The following is a 21,024-nucleotide window of genomic DNA, read 5'->3' on the forward strand; positions in this document are numbered from 1 at the left end:
GTTGTCTGTTTCATTGTTTGTCTTCTGCATGTCAACAAAGTTTCACCTCCTGGACCACCTCTAGTCAAATGATTCTCTCGTCTCCAGAGGATCCGTAAACCTTGTCAGGCTTGGAATCCACGGGTGCAGCCTTCCGGTCCACTGAACTTCCTACCTATACCTATGGCCCCATTTAGGGACAGCTCTATGACCTTGTACAGCCGGAAGTAGTTACAGAAGACTGACCATTGTCCATATCCCCAAAAGATTTCGGGGCCAAATGGGTTCAGGGGGTGTTTATGATGTGGATTAAGGCTGCCCCAGCTAGAGAAGCCCAAGGCGACCTGGCCTACATGCCAAACTATACGACCCAGTGGACTTTTTTCTGGTATGAATTAGGACCGCCCCAGGGAGAGAAGCCCAGGGCATTCTCCCCTACATGCCGATCTATATGGCCAGATTCGTATCTAAAGTTAGATGACCGCACAATAACCAGACCCCATCTGCACTGAAATCATTTAATGACTTTTACATCATCTTTTCTTTTTTCCAGTAAAAATAAGTCACGTACCCATGCCTTATAAAATTAGCCCTAACCCTCAACTCAGGAGCTCTGACTGCCCGTGGGTCTTATCCCCACGCACCAGCTCTGCCTGCCCATGGGTCCTGTCCCCATGCCAGTGGGGGCAGCAACAGCTGCTCTGCCTGCCCATGGATCCTGTCCCCATGCCAGCGGGGGCAGCAGAAGTGGCAGCAGCAGGAGCTCTGACCACCCGTGGGTCCTGTCCCCACGCACCAGCTCTGCCTGCCCATGGGTCCTGTCCCCATGCCAGTGGGGGCAGCAACAGCTGCTCTGCCTGCCCATGGGCCCTGTCCCCATGCCAGCGGGGGCAGCAGAAACAGTGGCAGCAGAAGCTCTGACTGCCCATGGGTCCTGTCCCCATGCTATTCCACACTATTCTCTAAATAAAAGAGCACTACTGCCAGATCTTGACAGTCTAAGAAATCTTTCTTTCGACTCCTCGGCTCACAGACCCCGCATCAGAAACCATCAGCAAAACTAAAGACAACCTCACAATTTGGAGAAGATTTTTTCAAACCATATATCAGATAAGGGGTTAATATCCAAAATATACAAAGAACACGTTCATCTCAACAACTGAATTAAAAAATGGGCAAAAGGTCAGAACAGACATTTCTCCAAAGAAGATATACAGATGGCCAACAGGCACATGAAAAGATGTTAAGCATCATTAACTTTTATGGAAATTCAAGTCAAAACTACAAGAGATATCACCTTATTCCTTTCAGAGTGACTGTAATTAACCAGACAGGAAACAACAAACATTGGAGAGGATGTGGAGAGAAGGGAACCATCATACACTGCTGGTGGATGTGCAAACTAGTGCAGCCACCATGGAAAACAGTATGGAGTTTCCTCAGAAAATTAAGAATAGATCTACCATATGATTCAGCTATTCCATTTCCTGGTATTTATCCAAAGAACTTGAAAACACGAAGGCATAAATATACGTGCACCCCTATGTTCACTGCAGCATTATTCACAATAGCCAAGATGTGAAAGCAACCTAGGTGCCCATCAAGGAATGAATGGAGAAAGAAGATGTGGTATATATACTCAGTGGAATACTACTCAGTCATAAGAAATGATGAAATCTGGCAAACTGTGACAACCTGGATGGAAATTGAGGGTACTGTGCTAATTGAAATATGTCAGAGGGAGAGAGTCAAATACCATATGCTCTCATTCATAAGTAGAAAAGGAAAACAACAACAAACAAACACATAGAGACAGAGATTGGATTGGTGGTTACCAGAGGGGACGGGGTAAGGAAGGAAGGTGAAAAGGGCGATTAGGCACGTGTATGTGGTGATTAATTGTAATTATTCTTTGGCTGGTGAACGCGATGTAAACTACACAGAATTTAAAATATATTACAATATATTTGATATGTTATATGTTTATATATTAGTATTATATTTATATTAATATTTAATATGTAGACCTGAGATTTATATAAGGTTATAAACCAATGTCTCTGCAAAAAATAAAATAATTAACTAATTTTACAAAAAAGAAAAAAGAAAAGTTTAAGCTGAGGGGGCCCTCTGGGTGCAGCTTTGTGCCATCCTGGGTGAGGGGAGATTCAGTCAGAAAGGAGAAACTTCTCTTACTCTTCTATTGTGTGGTCTAGAGGTATGCTTCTACCTCAGCCCCAAGTTCTAGAATGCTCACAGTCATGTCTTATCTAAGAATAATTGATAGTTGGTCTTCATGAAGGGAGGAATTAAGTCAAGAATGACCTCTGTCACCATCTTGATGTCTCTCCTCCAGGACAGTAGTTGTATGGAGTTTACATGTATGAGTGGAATTGCTGTTTCACAGGATATGAAATGTTTGTGGGTATAAAATAATTCCAAGTTATTTTCATAATTATAGTAACAATTTACATGCACAAAAATTATACGATGTCCTGATGACCAACATCTTCTCAAAATTCAAGTGAATATGTCTAAATTAATATTTAATGTTTATATTGTATTGCTTATGTGTTTGGACGATTTAGGTTTTACATAAAATGTCATTGACACAAATTTGCAAATTGAAATTACATTCAGAATCAATCAGGAATATAAAATAAATTCATAGTATACTGAATGAACAGTATATCAAATACAATTTTAAATTCTTAAAGGACTTAAATATTTTCTCACACTGATTTCTCCCAGATTTATAATTGTAAGCCATGCCACCCCTTGAAGCATATAACACTTTTGTCCATTTGTTAATGTCAATTTTTAGTTTCCATCTATTTATTTTTAATTTTGGCCTAATGATTCTACATATTCTTGATCTCTTATTAAAATAATTAGAAATTTCATAATGTTCTACAGTATTTTACCTGTTTTCATCTTGGTTTTTAACAGAATTTTTAATATACATTCAACAAATACAATGTCTAGACGTAAATAGTCAATACAGTTTTTATGTAACCAGTTATTTGAAAAATATACATTTTTGGCAGAAAGGAAGATTTATGTACAATAAGTTTACAAATCATAAGATAAATCATCACAAAGTGAGCACACCTGTATGAAAGTAGTGACATATTACCAGAACTTGAGAATGCACCTTAGACCTCTCCCATTCTCTGCTCATTCCTTCTTCCCAGTAGGAGCCACTATTCTTAGTTTAAACAAGATAATTATATGTGTATTTTTTTGAAATTGGGTACACGGGCTCCTATCATATACAATTATTTGTATCTTTGTTTTTTCACTTAGTGTTATATTTGTGAGATTTTCTATGGAGTTATTTTTAGCAGAAATTCATTCACTTTAGTTTTGATATGATATTTTCATTTATGAAAACATATGACTTATTTAAGCATACTAATGGCAATGGTTATTGATTAGTATTCATTTTTGGCTATTGTGATAGTGTGAACATTCTACGATTTTCCTTCTTTACACATACGAATGCATTTCTAATTAGCACATATCTAAGTGTGGAGTTGCAAGTACATAGTCTGTGTATGTAGTGAAAAAAAGGTAATCCAAGACTATTTGAGACATGGAGGTAAAAAAAGTTACAATAAAATAAAAATAATAATAATTATGTAAATTAATACAAAATGTAAAACAAATTACATCAAAGTGATCAAATTCCTAAATAAATGCAAGACACTGTCAGAAAAATTACAAGTCATTGATAAGAAATGAATTGTTGTAACTAACAGAGGAGTGTACTTTGTCTATCAATTCGATTATAAAGAGGAAAAAATGTAAATTCTCCTTAAATTAGTACATTAATTTAATATGACCTCCCAATATAGTTCCATTACTTTGTGTTTCTGTGTATGGATGAGCATGTGTGCATTTGGGTGTACAAATTGTTTAGTTGACTATAGAATACATCAAGTAATGCAAAAACCAAGAATAGATTGAAGAAAATTTTAAAATTTTCTTCCAATATAAATGAAATAAAAATATTTATTCTATCGGACATCAAAATATTATAAAACTATAATAACTAATGTATTTGTATATTAACATTAGGGTAAACTAAAGGAATAGAATAGGGAATCCATAAATAGACCACATATGTATTGATAATTAATGACAAAGTTGCTCATGTAAGGCAGTGAGGAAGTGTTACTGTTTTTAATAAAATCTACAGGAACAATTATATGCCAATATATAAAAACAGACTTTTTTCCACATCATATCTAAATTTTAAAAAGAAACCAGATAGTTATAGATCTAAATATTTAAGGAACAACAGTAAAGCATCATGAAGACAACAGGCAAACATCTTCATGATCTGAGAGTTGGGAAACCATTCTTAATTACAACAGGGCAAACTAAATACAAAGACCGATAAAATAGATTACAGTAAAATAAAGGGCCTATGTTGATCAATGATTTGTTTAAAATATGCAAAGTCATCAAAATGTAAAATGCCATACCCAATCTTTAAGAAAGCCTCATATCTAGAACATGGAAAAACTCAATTTATCAACAGGAAATGTCTAAAAACTCTATAAAAAATGAACAATATCCTTGAAATTTCCTTTACAATACAGCCAATATTGATGCATAAAGGTCCTCCACTGCATTAATTATCAGTGGAATTCTAATTATATCCACCACCAGTTACCACTTCAAGCTCAACAGAGCTAATGTCAAAAAGACAAAATTTTTAAAAAAATTTATCAATATATAAAGAAAACAAATTCATTTACATAAACATAAATGTTTGCATAAACATTTTATGCCGGGGTCCCGCCCCGGTGGAGTCCAGATTCCTGAGGGATGGACTGCGTCGGCGCAATGAGGGGAAAATAAAGGGGACGTGAGACTTGGGTTGGTGTTAGCAAGTCCGACTTTACTGTGCACAAGTGTCGTTTATATATTTTTCAGGATTAGTACAGAAATGGTTCTACAAATATTCTCAGAGAGATAAGGAAGTAAAAAAAATCGAGCACAAGAATATTTATTAGTATTCCATTCTATATAGCATAAGGTTAATGATCGTCTTCTCCGCAACTAACTAGTGTTTGTTATCTCTAAGCTAAAGGAGATAGGTACCTAGGCATCTGTTGTAATTCATGGTAAAATTAAATCAAAGAGAGAAGGTCTAGGCCTCCTGACAGGACAGCAGTCTGTCTGGTTACATCCTGGTGAAGCCATCCCTGCCTCCCTCAATCATTTACGTCATTAGTGTAGATGGTTAATGGGAACAAAAAGCAACTCCAGGGTGTCTTATCCCCAGGGCTATCTGCATTCTCAGCGGGCAGTTAAACATCTTTACATTTTCGCGCCCTTTAGGGGGTGAAAGCATTCCTTTGTCTTTTAGATTGTGGAGCTAACTGTCCCTTAAGCACACTGCCAGAGAAAGTATCACTTTGTTAGTAAAGTAAAGGGCTGAAAAGCTAAGCTAAACTATATATCTTCAAGAATAAAAACCAGAAATAAGTATAGACATAACCTTGCTAGAAAGCATGCATATAATTCAGAAAATATCAGGGGTGTCAGCCGGCTATTCTTCACCGAGGGGTATCCCTGCACCCCTCGGCCCTTCTACTCATCGATTATTTATTATTTATTGCTTTTAGGAGAAAACCTCTATAACATTTTAACAGAAAGCAGAAGGTCAAGAATAATATATAGATACTTCTTGATCATCCAATTAACCAGCAAACTTAGAAGGACGATGCATAGCTATTTAGACAAAGAACTGGAGGGAGAAGGAAACATTAACCAGATGGAGGCCATAAACCTAATTCGACATCTTATCTGGGCAGGATTCCTTTCTGATTGTCTCAAATGGGACTGTGTGCTCCTCCAATAATTAACTGAAAAATATCTTGAAAGTTACCTGCAGGTGGTCGCATTCTCTTACTATATCTAATTTTCCCGGGAGGTAGTGCCTTCCAAGCAGCCACCCAAAGGATTGAAAACCGGAGGTTAAGAAAGGAAAAGGAATGAAGGGCAATTAGAAGCAGCACAGGTTTCAGAACTATGTGATGGGCTGGCCGGTTATTCTTCACCAAGGGGCGACCCTGCACCCCTTGGCATTAATCGGCTGGACCCTGTCAAACAGCCGATCAAATGATGTAGCCACGGCTCCCAGCAATTTTAGACTAGCCCTTTGGTGTTATCTTGAAAAGTGAACAATGTATATCCTATAACCTAACAATTTCATTCATGGGTATAGATTTTCAAAATTCCTGTAAATATTCACCAAAATACATGTCCAAGTATGTCTCAATAACATTATCTGTATCATTTTCAAAGTGGAGACTACTCTACTAACAGTAGAATGGATAAATGAATAATTCTATATTAATTCCATAGACTATTCTTCATAAAATAAAAATTTTAAAACTGGTTGCTAGACAAAAATATATAGATGAATCTCACAAATATGATTTTTGAAAAATAAACCAAATACAAAATAATACATGCTACATGATTCCACTTACGTTTATTCTAATCCGTAGTAGGGCAAACTACACTATAATGTTAGAAGTCAGCAGAGGGAGTTAAGTCACCAGGAGGGCAGAGCAGGAGACTCTTGCTTCTGTATCCCACAAAGATCAGCAGCCAGACAACTATCCACGACCAAGACCAGCTCTGGAGAGCTCTGCCGCCCACTTAAGAAACTTCAGCAACACTGTTTAACACAAAACTTGAGAAAAAACACACAAAAAGAGAGGGAAGACAGTCTCATTTTGCCTTCATTTTTCCATCACCCAAGCCAGGATTGCTCAGTGCCCATAGGTACTCCTGGTAGAAACAGTTCCCCACACAGGGAAAGGGAGAGTAGGGTGAGAAATCAGCTTCTCCAGCCTTTGGGCCACTGCAAAGAAGCTCCACTTCCGTTTTGCCCTGCCCAGAAACAGGCAAGGCTGAGACATCTAGAGAGGGCTAGGAGCAAGGGGGAGGGGCAAAAGCTGCCAGTAGCCCCCGTCCAGTGAGAGTGACCGCAGTTCCCAGTGACCTTCTCTACAGAAAAACCCAGCAAGTTTCACCACTGAAGGAACCAACTGCCAGCCTAGTTGCCATAGGCCCCTCTGCAGGTTATGCTGTCTTTACCCCACATGTATCTGCATTCATTGAGATCAATCTTCTCAGTCCCACTCAGCTCCATCCTTCACCTCCCTACCCCTGCTGGCACCCAGGAACTGACCTGCAGCCAGCCCTGGCCTCTGTGACTGTGTGACTTCAATATACTACCATAGACCCATATGGCTGAACACTGATGCCTAACACAAATAGGGGGTAGCCCCAACAGCTGTGCATTTGCACACTATCTGCCTGAAACCTGTCATAGGTCTCTACTGCCATTAGCATGCCTGGGAGGAGAATGTGCAGCCACTGGAGATCATGCCAACAGTCTGGGCTCGTGCAGCTGCTTGTGGGCCCTGATCCAGCCTAATGGTCTATCACTGGCCTGAACCACTGTGCTCACCTTTGGCTAGCCCTATAAAGTACGTTCCTGCACACTCACGGCCTAACCCACTCCACCGACCTTCACTGAGGTGTGCCTGTGGCAAGACCCAACGACAACATTAGGAATACTGATAGCCAGGACAACAACAGTTACCAGCCTGCCTGTACTTGGTCCGTGTCACTGATGACTGCATGGCCAACACTGTGATAGGTGGGTTTGCAAATGGCCCCTACCACCACACAGGCACCTGCAGCTGTTCCCCATAGTAGAGCGTGTGCACACCACTGTCTTTGGCTGCTAACATTTATTACACTGATCCCTAGCCCCTAGACTTGCAGGTACTGCTGAGGACCCATATATCCCTTAAACCCTCTGCAGAGACCCTACAACAGTCACTAAGAACCAAAAAATCATTTATGCCATGGATCACGGTGGCCTGTGTACACAAGCCACCATGCCTCGCAGAACAGGTGCTGCCACATGCTCATGCACTTGGCAACCTTAGCTTTTGGACTTGGGGTCACAGCATGCTTCAGCATGCCCTCACCTGAAAGGTGAGTCTTCCCTAACCAAGATCAGTCCACAAAGCCTGGAAAGGTGACAGCTTCCTCAAATCCTTGGACACCTGTGCAAGCAAGGCTATGTGGATCAGGAAGAATCAGTGAAACATGACAACACCAAAGGATTACAACAAACCTCCAGTAACTGGACTCAAATAAATGGAAATCCAGAAAGTGTCAAAAAAACAAAAGAATTAAAAACAACTTGAGTACTAAGTAGTTTCACACAAGTTTTGGGATTATTTTTTCTACTGTGAAAAATGCCACTGGAATTTTGACAGGGATTGCATTGAACATAGATGGCTTTGGGTAATATGTACATTTGCACAGTATTCATTTCTACAATTCATGAACATGTGATAACTTCCATTTCTGTCTTCTATTTCTTCTATGTTAGTATTGTCATTTTCAGTGTACAGAACTTTCACTTCCTGGTTAAATATATTAAGTTTATTTTTTTATAATGGGATAGTTTTCTATATTTATGTTTCAGATATTTTATTTAGTGTATAAAAACATAAATGATTTGCCTGTGTTGGTTTTCTATCCTGCAACTTTACTGAAAGTGTTGATTAGTTCCAACGGTTATTTGATTGAGTGTTCAGGATTTAATATATATAAGATCATATCATCTACAAGTAAAGACAACTGTACATCTTCCTTTCCAATGTGGATGCCTTTATATCTTAGTCTTGCATATTGCTCTTGCTATGACTTTCAGTAATTTGTTGAATAAGAGTGGTGAGAGTGGACACCCTGACCTTGCTTCTGATCTTAGAGAAAAACTTTAATTATTTTTGCCATTGGGTGTAATGTTAGCTATGGGTTTGTTGTACATGGCCTTTATTATCTTGAGGTATGCTTCTTTTATGTCCAAATGATTGAGGGTTTCTGTCACAAGAGGATGTGGCATATTGTTAAATGCTTTACTTCTATCTGTTGAGATAATTAAATATTTTTTTCTTTAATTCAATTAATGTAATGTGTCACATTTATTAATTTTCCTATGTTCAACCATTCTTGCATCTCAGGGATAAATCCCAGTTGATCACCATGTCTGATCCTTTGAATGTGTTGTTGAATTCAGTTTGCTAATACTTTCTTGAGACATTTTACAACTATATTGATCAAAGATATTGGTCTGTGGTTGTCTTTTCTTGTGTCCTTATCTGGATTTGCTAAGAAGGTAAAGCTGGCCTTTTTAAATGTTTCAGAGTGTCCCCTCCCCTTCAAGTTTTTGGAAGAGCTTGAGAAGTATTGATGTTAATTCTTTAAATGTTTGGTAGAATTCACCAAGGAAGTCATCTATCCTGAACTTTTCTGCATTGGAAGGTTTTTGTTTACTGATCCAGCCACCTTGCTAGTTATTGATTTGTTCAAATTTCCTATTTCTTCCTAATTCATTCTTAGCAGGTTTTGCGTTTCTAAGAATTCATCCATTTCCTTAAGGTTATCTGATTTTTGGCATAATTATTCACAGAATTCTCTTATGACCCTAAGTATTTTTGTATTTTCAGTTGTAACAACTACTCTTAAATTTCTGGTTTTATATATGTGAGACTTTTTCTTAGTCTAGCTAAAAGTTTATAAACGTTATTTATCTTCTAAAACAACCACCTTTGGTGCCATTGACTTTTTTCCTATATTGTTTGGTCTATATTTCATTTATTTATGCTATGATCTGTGTTATTTTCCTTCTTCTGCTAATATTAGCCCGTTTTTTTCCAGTTGCTTGAGGTGGAAAGTTAGGTTGTTTATTTGAGGTCTTTCTATGTTCTTAATATATCCATTTATCACTATACTTTCCTCTCAGAGTTGCTTTGGCAGTTAACTCATAGATTTCGGGGCATTGTGTTTAAACTTTTATTTCTTTCCAGATATTTTTAATTCACTTTGATTTTCATTTCCCTTGATTTTTCAAGAGTGTGTTGTTTTGTTTCCAGATGCTTACAAATTTTCCAGCATTTCTATGCTTGTTGATTTCTATTTCCATATACTGTGGTTGGAAAAGATACTTGATATGATTTTACTATTCCTAAATTTTCTGAGGTATGTTTTGTGCTCTATTATATCATCTACACTGGAGAATGTTTCTTGTGCACTTGAGAAGAATGTGCATTCTACTTCTGTTGGATATAATGTTCGATAAGTGTGTATGAGGTCCACTTGATCTAATGTATTTTTCACAAAGATTCCTGTTTATGTTCTGTCTGTGTGTTCTGTACTCTGCTGAAAGTAAGAGTAATGAAGTCTCCTACTACTGTTCTATTGTCTATTTTTCCATTTAGATCTGTTTCTATCTGTTTAATATATGGAGGCAATCCAATGTTGGATGCATATGTATTTAGAACTGTTGTATCTTGTTGATGAATTGATTTTTTTTATTATATAAATATGTGTGTTTCTTGTTACCACTTTGGCTTAGTGACTACATTGTTTAGTATAAATATAGATGCCACCATTTCTTTTCATTTCCACTTGTATAAAATTTCTTTTTTCATCCCTTCACTTTGAGTTTATGTGTGCCCTTAAATCTCAAGTGAGCCTCTTTTAGGTAGCATAAACTTAGGTCTTCTTTTTTAATTCATCCAAGCACTTGGTATCTTTTGACTGGTAATTTCTATCCATACATTTAGAGTAATTATTCATATGTAAGTGTTCCCTAATGTCTATATTCATCGCTTTCTCGTTGTATTGTATCTCCATTGTTTCTTCTTCCGTCTTTCTGGCTACCATTGTAAATTGATGATTTTCCATGGTGGTATGCTCTCTTTTCATTTTATTTATCTTTCATGAATCTGCTCTAGGTTTTTGCTCTGTGGTTGCCATTAGGCTCATATAAAACACCTCATAGGTAAAACCATTCATACTAAACTGATAGTAACTTATTTTCAACTGCATACAAACGCTCCAATCTTTGACTCTTTCATTTTATATATTTGATTTCACAATTTACCTCTTTTTATATTGTGTATTTTTAACAAATTATTGTTATTATATTCATTTTAATACTTTTTCTTTGACCTTTATACTATAGTTAAGTGGTTAACACAGCATACCTTAACAGCGTTAAAGTTTTCTAAGTCTGGCTGTATATTTACCCTGATCGTTGTGTTTTAATACGAATGATTAGTTTTTTTAATGTCAAATTGAACACTTGTTTCAACGTTTCTTTCAAGGCAGCTCTACTATGATGAACCCCATCAGCTTTTGTTTATCTGGGAAAGTCTTCATTTCTCCTTCATATATGAAGTATCACTTTACTGGAGAGTGTATTCTTGGCTGGAAACTCTTTTTTCAACACTTTGGCTGTGTCAGTCCACTCTCTCCTGGCCTGGAGTGAATATGCTGAGAAATCTGCTAATAGCCTAATGAGGTTACAATATTTTTTCTCTGACTGCTTTAGGTATTCTCTCTTTATCTTTGCTTTTTAACAGTTTTAGTATAGTTTGTCTCAGAGAAGATATTTTGGAATGAGATATTGGAGCGATCTGTTACCTTCATGATCATGGATGTACAAGCTCCTCTCCAGGTTTGGGAAGTCCTCATCTACTATTATTTTTAAATAAATTTCCTGCCCACTCCTCCCTTTCTTCTTCTGAAACCTTATTCTAATACTTCCACATTTCACGAATTTCAATAGGTCATGCAGGCTGTCTTCACTTTTTTTGGTTGTTTTTTTGTTCTCCTCTGATTGGGTTATTTCTAATTTCCTACCCTCAAGCCTACTTATTCTGTCTTCTATTTCATCCACTCTATTGCAGATGCTCTTAATTTCAATTTTATTTCATTGTGCAGCTCCAGAATCTGCTTGATTCACTTTTATAATTTATAGTCTTTCTTCAATTTCTCATATTGTTTCTCTCGTCGAACATTTCTCGTATTCAGTTTCTCATATTGTTTTCCTGATTTCACTGAATGGTCTTTCTTTGTTTTTTTTTAATAGTTTATTGAGTTTTTCCAAAAAGTTATTTTGAATTCTTTATCAGTGAGATCACAAAATTGCTTTCCTTTGCACTAGGTTATTTAAGGATTATTGTTATCTTTCGGTGATGATGTGTTTTGATTGTTAATGTTCCTTTTAATTTGATGTTGGTGATTTCACATACAAACTGGCAGACATCTCCTCAAATCATTATTAAGTGCCTGACTTGAATATACTATACAATGTTGCAATTATTTCCAGGTTTTCTCTCACCTTGAATGTATACACCCACTCCACGTCTTGCTCTCTCTTGTGGCAGAATTCTTAAGCCTAAGTGTTTTCTCTAGTTCTTAAAATTCATCAGGCTTCGTGTCAGAAACCTCTCATTTGTTCTGTAGAAGGTGGAACTACAGCTCAAATTTCTGGTTTTTCTCTTGCCCACTGAATCTGCTCTATTTTTCTGACAGTGTCTTATTTACCTAAACTTAATCTCCCTGATGCATATGAGAGTACACACAAAGAGCCAGCTACAGATTGGAGGAGGTGTAAGTTTAACACTTGGGGCAGTGGGGGTATCTTCAGTCCCAATCGGGTGAACTTTGAGGGAAGTTCTTCCAGAGACTCGTAGGGGGATTCCTACTGAAGTCCTGAGTAGTCAGTAGAAATTGTTCCCCTCTAATACTCTTTGATATACTTATCTGCCTCTTCTTGATCTCCTCCCATTATGAAAGTCCCACCTCAGTACTCTGTGTGCTGTGGGTAAGTACTGGATGTCTTCAGAAACATTCCACACAGCTTGAGCAGCCCAACAATCACTCACTACTCTCCATTTCCCCCTGAGGAAAAGGTCAATGCCAGCTAGTTCAGCCCCACACAGTGTCATCTTGGGAAAGGGTGGTAAAGGCAAACTTCCACTTCTCATCCATCTCCTTATACATCCAAGATCATGTGTTTTCTGCTCCAAAGACATGCTTAATCACCCCTCTGGAAGGCAGAATTTCTATAAATTCTCATCCGGGGATTTCTGCCCAGGTCAGCTGTCTCCAAGTCTTCCCCCAAACACAGCAGAGATGAGTCAGGGCAGTTTCACTGGATCTGGCTGGGTTTTGCAGACTATAAGGTGGCCTGCCTGCCTATTACTGGATTCAGAGATAGATAAGATTCCTCCTGATTTTCGTGGTGTATGGTTCTGGATCCCACATTTTCCACAGAGATACATTTGTTAAGGAATGTATGCCTAATTAGTTGTTAAAAAAAGAGGACAAAATGGAGGAATGTTTTATGTTGCCATGTTGATGATATTGCTCTTCAAACAAGAATACTTTAACCAGCAAAGTTGTCCTTTAGAATAGATGGTGACATAAAGACTTCTGAAACAAACAATGTCTGAGAGGGTTCAGCAACACACCTCTGTTAAAAGAAATGCTGATAAAATTTCTTTAAGTTAAATGAAAGGACACTAACAATTTTCATAAAGAATAAACAACAGACACTAACAATTTTCATAAAAATTAAACACCACATTGGTAAAGGTATATGGTCAAAGTCAATATTTTAATACTACATTATTGGTGAAGTGTTAATCACTTAACTCTAGATAGATCTGGAAGAACAAAAGTATTAAAAATAGCTGTAGCTACAATAATTTGTTATGAATACACAATATAAAAAGAGGCACAGAGTGACATCCAAAACATAATAGGTAGAGGGTGATAAAATTTTTGCATGCAATTGAATGTAAGTTGATATCAGCTATACATTACATTTTATATCAATATTGTAACAGAAATATATACTTGACCATTTAGATGACAAAAATATACTTCTCATATACATTTGGTCTTTGTCCACAATTCCCAGCTCACAACTCCCCAAACTGTAGGAATTTTGGAAGATATTTATGGAGGAGAGACATGAAGGTGTATTTTGTTATTTTAATTAGGTGACTTTTGGACCTTACCTAAGGATGGGGGCTGGATGTCAGGAAACTTCACCAAGTGATTAAAGGAATGGAAGTTCCAGTCCCAGTCCCAAACCTCTGAGGAGGGGAGACGAGCTGAATATTAACTTCGGTCTCCAATGGCCAAAATGTAATCAACTATGCCTATATAATGAAGCCACTATAAAATCCCAAAAGGTCCATGTTCAATCAGCTTCCAGGTTGGTTAATATGTGTGCTGTGAAAGTGGTGAGCCAGAGAAAGCATGAAAGCCATGTTCCCCTTGCCTTCAGAACATACCCTATGCATCTCTTCCGTCTGGATGTTCATTTGTATCTTTTATCATACATTTTAATAAACTGTAAATGTAAGTGCTTCCCTGAGTTCTGTTAGCTGCTCTATCAAATCAATCAAACCCAAGGAAGGAGTCATGGGAACCACTGATTTACAGTCCATTGGCTAAAAGTACAGGTAGAAACCTGAACTTGTGACTGGCATCTGAACCCCAAGGAGGAGGGTCACTGGAACTCCCAGTATATAGCTGGTTGATCAGAAGCACAGGTAATGTCCTGGATTTGTGACTGAAGTCTGAAGACTAAAGAGGGGGCTTTTGGAACCTCCAATCTGTAGCCACTTGGTCAGAAGCACAGACAACAGCCTGGGTTTGTTACTGACATCTGAAGTGTAAGGGTAGTGTTGTAGGACTGAACACTTAACCTGTGGAATACAATGCTATCTCATGGTAGATAGTGCCAGAATTGAGTTGAATACTTGAACACTTTGCTGGCACCCAAGAACTCCTTGTTGGTGTGATAAAGCCTCCTCACACACATACATGAGTGTTGAAAGTGGGTTCAGGAACCATTTGCCAGTTGGTTTAAGTAAAATGGGATTTGTTAGAGTGGTCCTGGATCACAGAAACACGTGGTGGTTGAAGAGAAAGGATAGAAGAGCAGGGTATGAAGGACCTTTGATCTCTAGATAGCTACCTAATTACCCATGTTATAAAACTGCAGCCATGCAGCAATCAGTTACTAAAGGTAAAAGTTACCAATAAAATTTACAGATGCTAACAGCCCTAACTCTTGAGGAGCTGGCTCATTGGATATACAAGAAAATTCAAAGTAATAAGAATTATGCTAAATATACTATTCTCTGGTTATTCTTATCTGTATTAGCCAAAACAAAAGTAAAAGAATGTGCTATGTCAGGCCCTTAAGCTGAACCAAGCTCAGATTTGCATCAATCTGAAAGATGCTCAGAAAGGAAAAAATTATGCAGGGGCAACAGAAAGAACCTCTAAGACCTCTGGTCATGAAGAAGGTAGTTAATGTAGAGAAAGCAAAACTAAGACATAGGGGATATAGCATAAAGGAACTGGCCCATTGTGTGGATCAGTATCATCAGCTCCTAAAATACTTTAATAAAATGAATTGTGAGAGTAACCAATAGGAGGGCTGTGTGTTTGGTTATGAATGCTGCAGAGTGGAAGAGCACGTTTGGGTTGATGTAGGACCTGCAGCTCACTATTTAAAAATCATGGACGTCTGTATGTGGTCCAGACACAAAGGAGCTTATTTCCAAGGGAAGAGCCAGCCTTATCTACTGGATAAATGACACTCTAAAAGGTTTTTATCCTGAGAAGGATGACTGCCCAACTCCACCTGTCAATGCCAAATGGAACACCTCACATGAAGCAACTGATATGCTGTGTATACAAGCCTTGTGGGACTGGCTTTATGATGACCAAATTATTCACTCACTGAATATGCTCATTACCCAGGTTATTGTAAATGCTGCTATTAAGGGAGGCCTTATTGGATGGGAAAACCATGTAATATTATACTACAAACCAAATAGTTTGAGAAGCTTTATCAGATTTACTGTCTTATCTTCTCTACATTGGTCTTACTGATACCAAGAACATTGAAGTAATTAAGAAAATAGGGAGAGACAAAAAGGAGAGTCAAGGGACTCAACCTAGTAGAGCGGCAGGCTTCAGATAGTTATTAAAAAATGGAATGGATAATGAAGACTTTGATGGAGTAGAAACAAAGGTGTTGATGCAGCACTACCAGACATGAGACCTCCTGTTGGTTTCTCAACATTAAAGGGCTCCAAACAAGTCTGCTTTGTTTACCTCAGTTTGGATGAATTTAAGCTGGAAGGCAAAGATTACAGTGAGAAATGTGACAAACAATTCCCTGGAGCTATGGTTAGGGAAATTAATCAAAGTCAAACTTGACATAGAGGCCAGGGTCTGCCAGTCCCATGCCCAGGTGGGGAGCAAATGCCATATACACATGTATGGGTAAAATATCTAGAGGGAGAAGAAGAAACTTTTCTGGAACTTTTTGATATAGGAAGCTAATGCACTGTGATTCCAAAACCTGTTGGTGAAGTCTTAACAAGGGCTAACGTTAAATTGAAAGGATATGGGGATGCAAGATTGATGGGATTAAAGTGAAAGTTTGGATAAAAAATTGGGATTTTTGAATGGATTTCCTGTGCAGTAGTCCCATCTCATTTACCTGAATGAATTATTGGAATAAAGATTATGGCTGGCTGGGGATTGCTTCCCCTACCTAACAATGTAAAAGAGAAAGACATGTAAACCATTCCTCAGGCCAGTTTTAATTGGGGATGCTAAATGGAATCCACTAGAACTACCAGAAGCCACACAGGTGGTTAACTGAAAACAATATAGAATACCAGGTAGCAAAAAGAGTTTACCACTTTATTTAATGACACCCAAGAAACTGGAGACCTGGTAACAACAAATTTGCTGTCTAATAGCCATGCATGACCTGTGAAAAGGACAGATGGCCCATGAAAACTAAAAGTAGATGATCAAGGCTTAAAAAACTTGTACACCCCATGGCCTCAGCAGTTCCAGACAGGGTTTCAACCATACAAAAAATCTAGAAGGGTAAAGAAGGCTGGTCCTCAGTGATTGACCTTGCTGATACTTTCATCTCTACCTCAATTTCAGAATAGCACCAACTGCATTTTGCCTTCACGTGGGAAGAATACAAATTTACTTTGACCTTGCTACCACAGGACTATCTGAACTCACTAGCTTATTGTCATAATTTGGTTAGAAGGAATTTAGACTTGATGCAGATCTCAAGTGTAATAATACACTATATTGATGACATTGTGATAAAATTGAAAAATAAAGAGAAATCCAGGACTAATTTAAATGCAATGATGATGCACATGACCAGCTGGAGCTGGTTAATAAATCCAGCAAAGGTCCAAGGCCATGCCCAAACCAGTAAAACTCTTAGGAGCCAACAGGGACATTCCACAAGTGACTAAAAATAAGCTACTGTCACTACTGACTCCTAAGATCAAACAAGAGCCCTGGTGTTTAGCTGGTTTATTTGGATCTTGGAGAACACATATTCCACATCTAGGAATGTTGTTAGCTCCCATCTATAACAGTACTAGAAATAAGCTATATTTGAGTGAGGAATTGAACACAAGTAGGCTATGTCTGAATTAAAAAGATGGTAGTTCTCTCAACATCTTTGAGCCCTTATAACACCAACTCAAATTTAATTTTGAAAGTATCTTCCACACATACTCATGCAGACTGCAGCTTATGGCAACAGTCCTTGAGCACCTTCTAGCAGTTACCATTGGGGTTTTGGACCAGGACATTCCCAGCTTCTGTCCACTGGTACTCACCATTTAAGAAACAATTATTTGCCCGCTATTGGTCATTAATTGAGACTGCCTCACTGACAGAAAGAGACAAAATAATCACGAAGCCTGAGATACCCTTAATGTCTTGGGTGGTGTCAAAGAAACACTCTAATAAGAAAGACAGTGCCTAAAAGAGTTACATAATAAAATAGATATGGATTATACAGGAGGATGCTGTCAGGGGAATGCAGGAAGCCACTCACTACATCCATGAGCAGGTAGCCTCTTTTCCTCTAGGACCAAGTTTGGAGCCACCCGAAGAGCTGCTGGAACAGATTACCACATAGATAGTGCCCTATAAACAGCTCTAAACTGACCAACAATGAGCTCTTCCAAGGTAAATGGACAACATCTTCTGTGGAAGGCCACCATTTTGATTGAAGAAGGTAAAAAGAGATCATGCTGTGGTGCTGAATTGTGTGCTGTTTACTTAGCAGTGATTAAAAAAATCAAACAGTTTGGAAAAGCTCCTATATTTGGGTTTTTACTGATTCATGGGAAATGGCCAATGCCCTCGTCATATGGTGGGAAGTTGTACACCCTGTCATTTGGTCAGGCATATGGATGGAATCCATATGCATATGGAATCCAGATGGAATCCTGGGTTTTTAAAGGGATGCCCATATGGGGCTTGGCCTGATGAAAATCCCTAGGGGAATTTGAGGACTGCGGGGATTTAATTCACTATGGGACTTAAAGTAGAACATGTTAATAATCAGCAGAACTCCCAGGTTTTGGAGGTTACTGGGATCAACAAGCTGCCTAGAGATGGCTACTTGAGTCCATAAAATGAATGGACATGGGGATGTTGCAGCAGCGCAGAGTTGGGATGAATCTAGACATATTGCTCTCGCACCCTCTGAGGTACAATATGCCAATAAGAACCATCCTGACTGCAACAAGTGAGACAGAGACAGCAGGTGGATATGTGGCAGATTCCCTGCCGGGAAGGTCCTGATCATAGTGGGAAAATGAGACTAATGCTGGTAGCTCTTGTGGGCTACAAATGGGTCTTGACAGGAAAAGACACTGATCCTAGACTGAGCAAAAGCCCAGTGGTAGATGCAAATGTGGAGAGTGTTATAAAAGAACCAAAACAGAAAATGTTGCACTAATTTGGATGGTTGACTGGCATTTCTTCAGACCAAGGAATTCACTTTACTGCCCATAATGTCCAGCAGTATGCAGAGCAATATTTCCTCAGAGTAACAGTTTTAACAGAAAATTGGGATGGACGATTGAAACATTTACTGTCAAAAATGGTGGGAGAAAAAGTCATGAAGGGCTGGCTTACATGCCTTCATAAATATGTGCTCACACTCAACATCAACAGGAGTAGGGCTAAAGAAATGTTCCCATTAGGAAGATTTCTGTTTTTTGGTTGGATCTGGGGAAGACAGAGTGGGAAAGTTGCTGATATCCTTTCTTCACATCACCTCATTTCTTCCCCCTAGTCGAGTCTGTGGTCATAGTCAGCAACTAAAAGGACTGGAATCAGGAATGATTTCTAAGTAAGAAAGTGTAGCTATGCTTTTAACCTTTATGTCACAATTATTAATGGCCTGATGGAGCAGGATGTGTCTTCACCCCATCTGTCAAAATTGAGATTAACAGTGAAGGCCTGGTTGGTAAAGATAAGCCACTAGTTCTGCATCTATGTATCTTTATCTTATCTAAATAAAATTGGAATAAGAGGAAGGCACTTGCTAGATTACCATGGCTACTGGCAATTAGACCAGCATAGTGGTAAAATCTACTTTTTTTCAAAGGATGGAAAATTTGGGTAAAATGGAGAGAAGGAAAAATAGCAACAAAGGGAAAAGGAAAGAATAAGTGGATAATGTAATAAGGGAAATCTAATATTACATTAAAACTTCTCAAGAGGCTCAGAGCAAGAGATGATATTCCCTTAGCTCAGTTATATCTGATGCTCGAAAAGGTGAAGCCAGATATTGTTGAGGGCACTCTTGCTTTTGGAATGTGACAAGATCATATGAAAGCCTGCAGACTTGAGTGGCCTCACCCTGGGAGACATTTTAGGATGAGATAATAATGGACTGGATAGTTTGGTTTTTTTTTTAAACATTGGTACCTGCACTAACATCTATTGCCAATCTTTGTTTTTCTTCTCCCCAAAGCCCTCAGGTACATAGTTGTATATTCTAGTTGTGAGTACCTCTGGTTGTGGCATGTGGCACACGACCACAACATGGCCTGATGAGCAGTGCCATGTCGGCACCCTGGATCTAAACCAGCAAAACTCTGGGCCACCGAAGCAGAGCACACGAACTTAACCACTTGGCCACAGGGCCAGCCCCTGGACTGGATAGTTAATGAGTAAGTTAAACTCTAGTAATGTGCCAGCCTCTTTGAATGTTTATAATTGTTTTGCTGTAAAGAATCTGTCTTTGAAGACCTTGGGATGAAACTTCCAAACTGTAGCTGTTTGGTCAGAAGCACAGGCAACAACCTGGACTTGTGACTGGCATCTAAAGTGGGGAGGGATAATCATGTAGGACAGAACCCTTAACCTGTGGAATCTGATGCTATCTTGTGGTAGATAGTGTCAGAGTTGAGTTGAATTCTTGGACACCCTGCTGGTATCTGTGAACTGCGTCAGCATGAGGAAGCCTCCACACACAGACACATTGGAATTGAGTCTAGGAGTCCTTTTAAATACTTACAAAAAGTTTCAAATAAGCCTCAGGGAAAGCACAAAACAAAAAATTATAGTAAATACAAGATAAAGAGAATGGAATTAAATTACAATACTATGGAAAATCATCTTTTGCAAAGGAAGAAAATAAAAGAGGAAGAAATAAATTAAAGAAATGCATTGCAGCCAGAAAACAATTAAAATGGCAATAATAAGTTCTTACCTATCAATAGTTATCTTAAATATAAGTGCAATAAATTCTTCAATCTAAATGCACAGAAAGGCTGAATAGATTTAAAAATATCAAGGTTCAAATATATGCTTTCTAAAAAGGCTGAGTTCAGATTTAAGGACAATCATAAACTGAAAGTTAGGGGATGGAAAAGGATATTTTGTTCAAATGTAAAGAAAAGGTGAACATGAGGAGCTATGCTTATATATCAGATAAAACAGACTGAAAGTTAATGACAGGACGACAAAGAAGGACATTAAATAATGATAAAGACATCAAATCATCAAGAGGATATAATAATTATATACATATTATATATATATAATTTATGTATAGAAATACAGCTTATTTTTATGTGTTGGTACCTTTTCCTGAAATTTACTGAAATCTTTTATTAGCAAACTTTTTTTTATGGAGTCTTATGGGCTGTCTATGTATAAAATCACGTCACCTGCAAATAGAGCCAATTTTATTTCTTTTCTGATTTTCATGCCTTTTTTTTTCTTCTCTAATTGCTCTGGCTAGGACTTCCAATATTATTT

Source organism: Equus caballus, chromosome 21, assembly GCF_041296265.1.
Source record: "Equus caballus isolate H_3958 breed thoroughbred chromosome 21, TB-T2T, whole genome shotgun sequence".
Taxonomy (NCBI): Eukaryota; Metazoa; Chordata; class Mammalia; order Perissodactyla; family Equidae; genus Equus; species Equus caballus.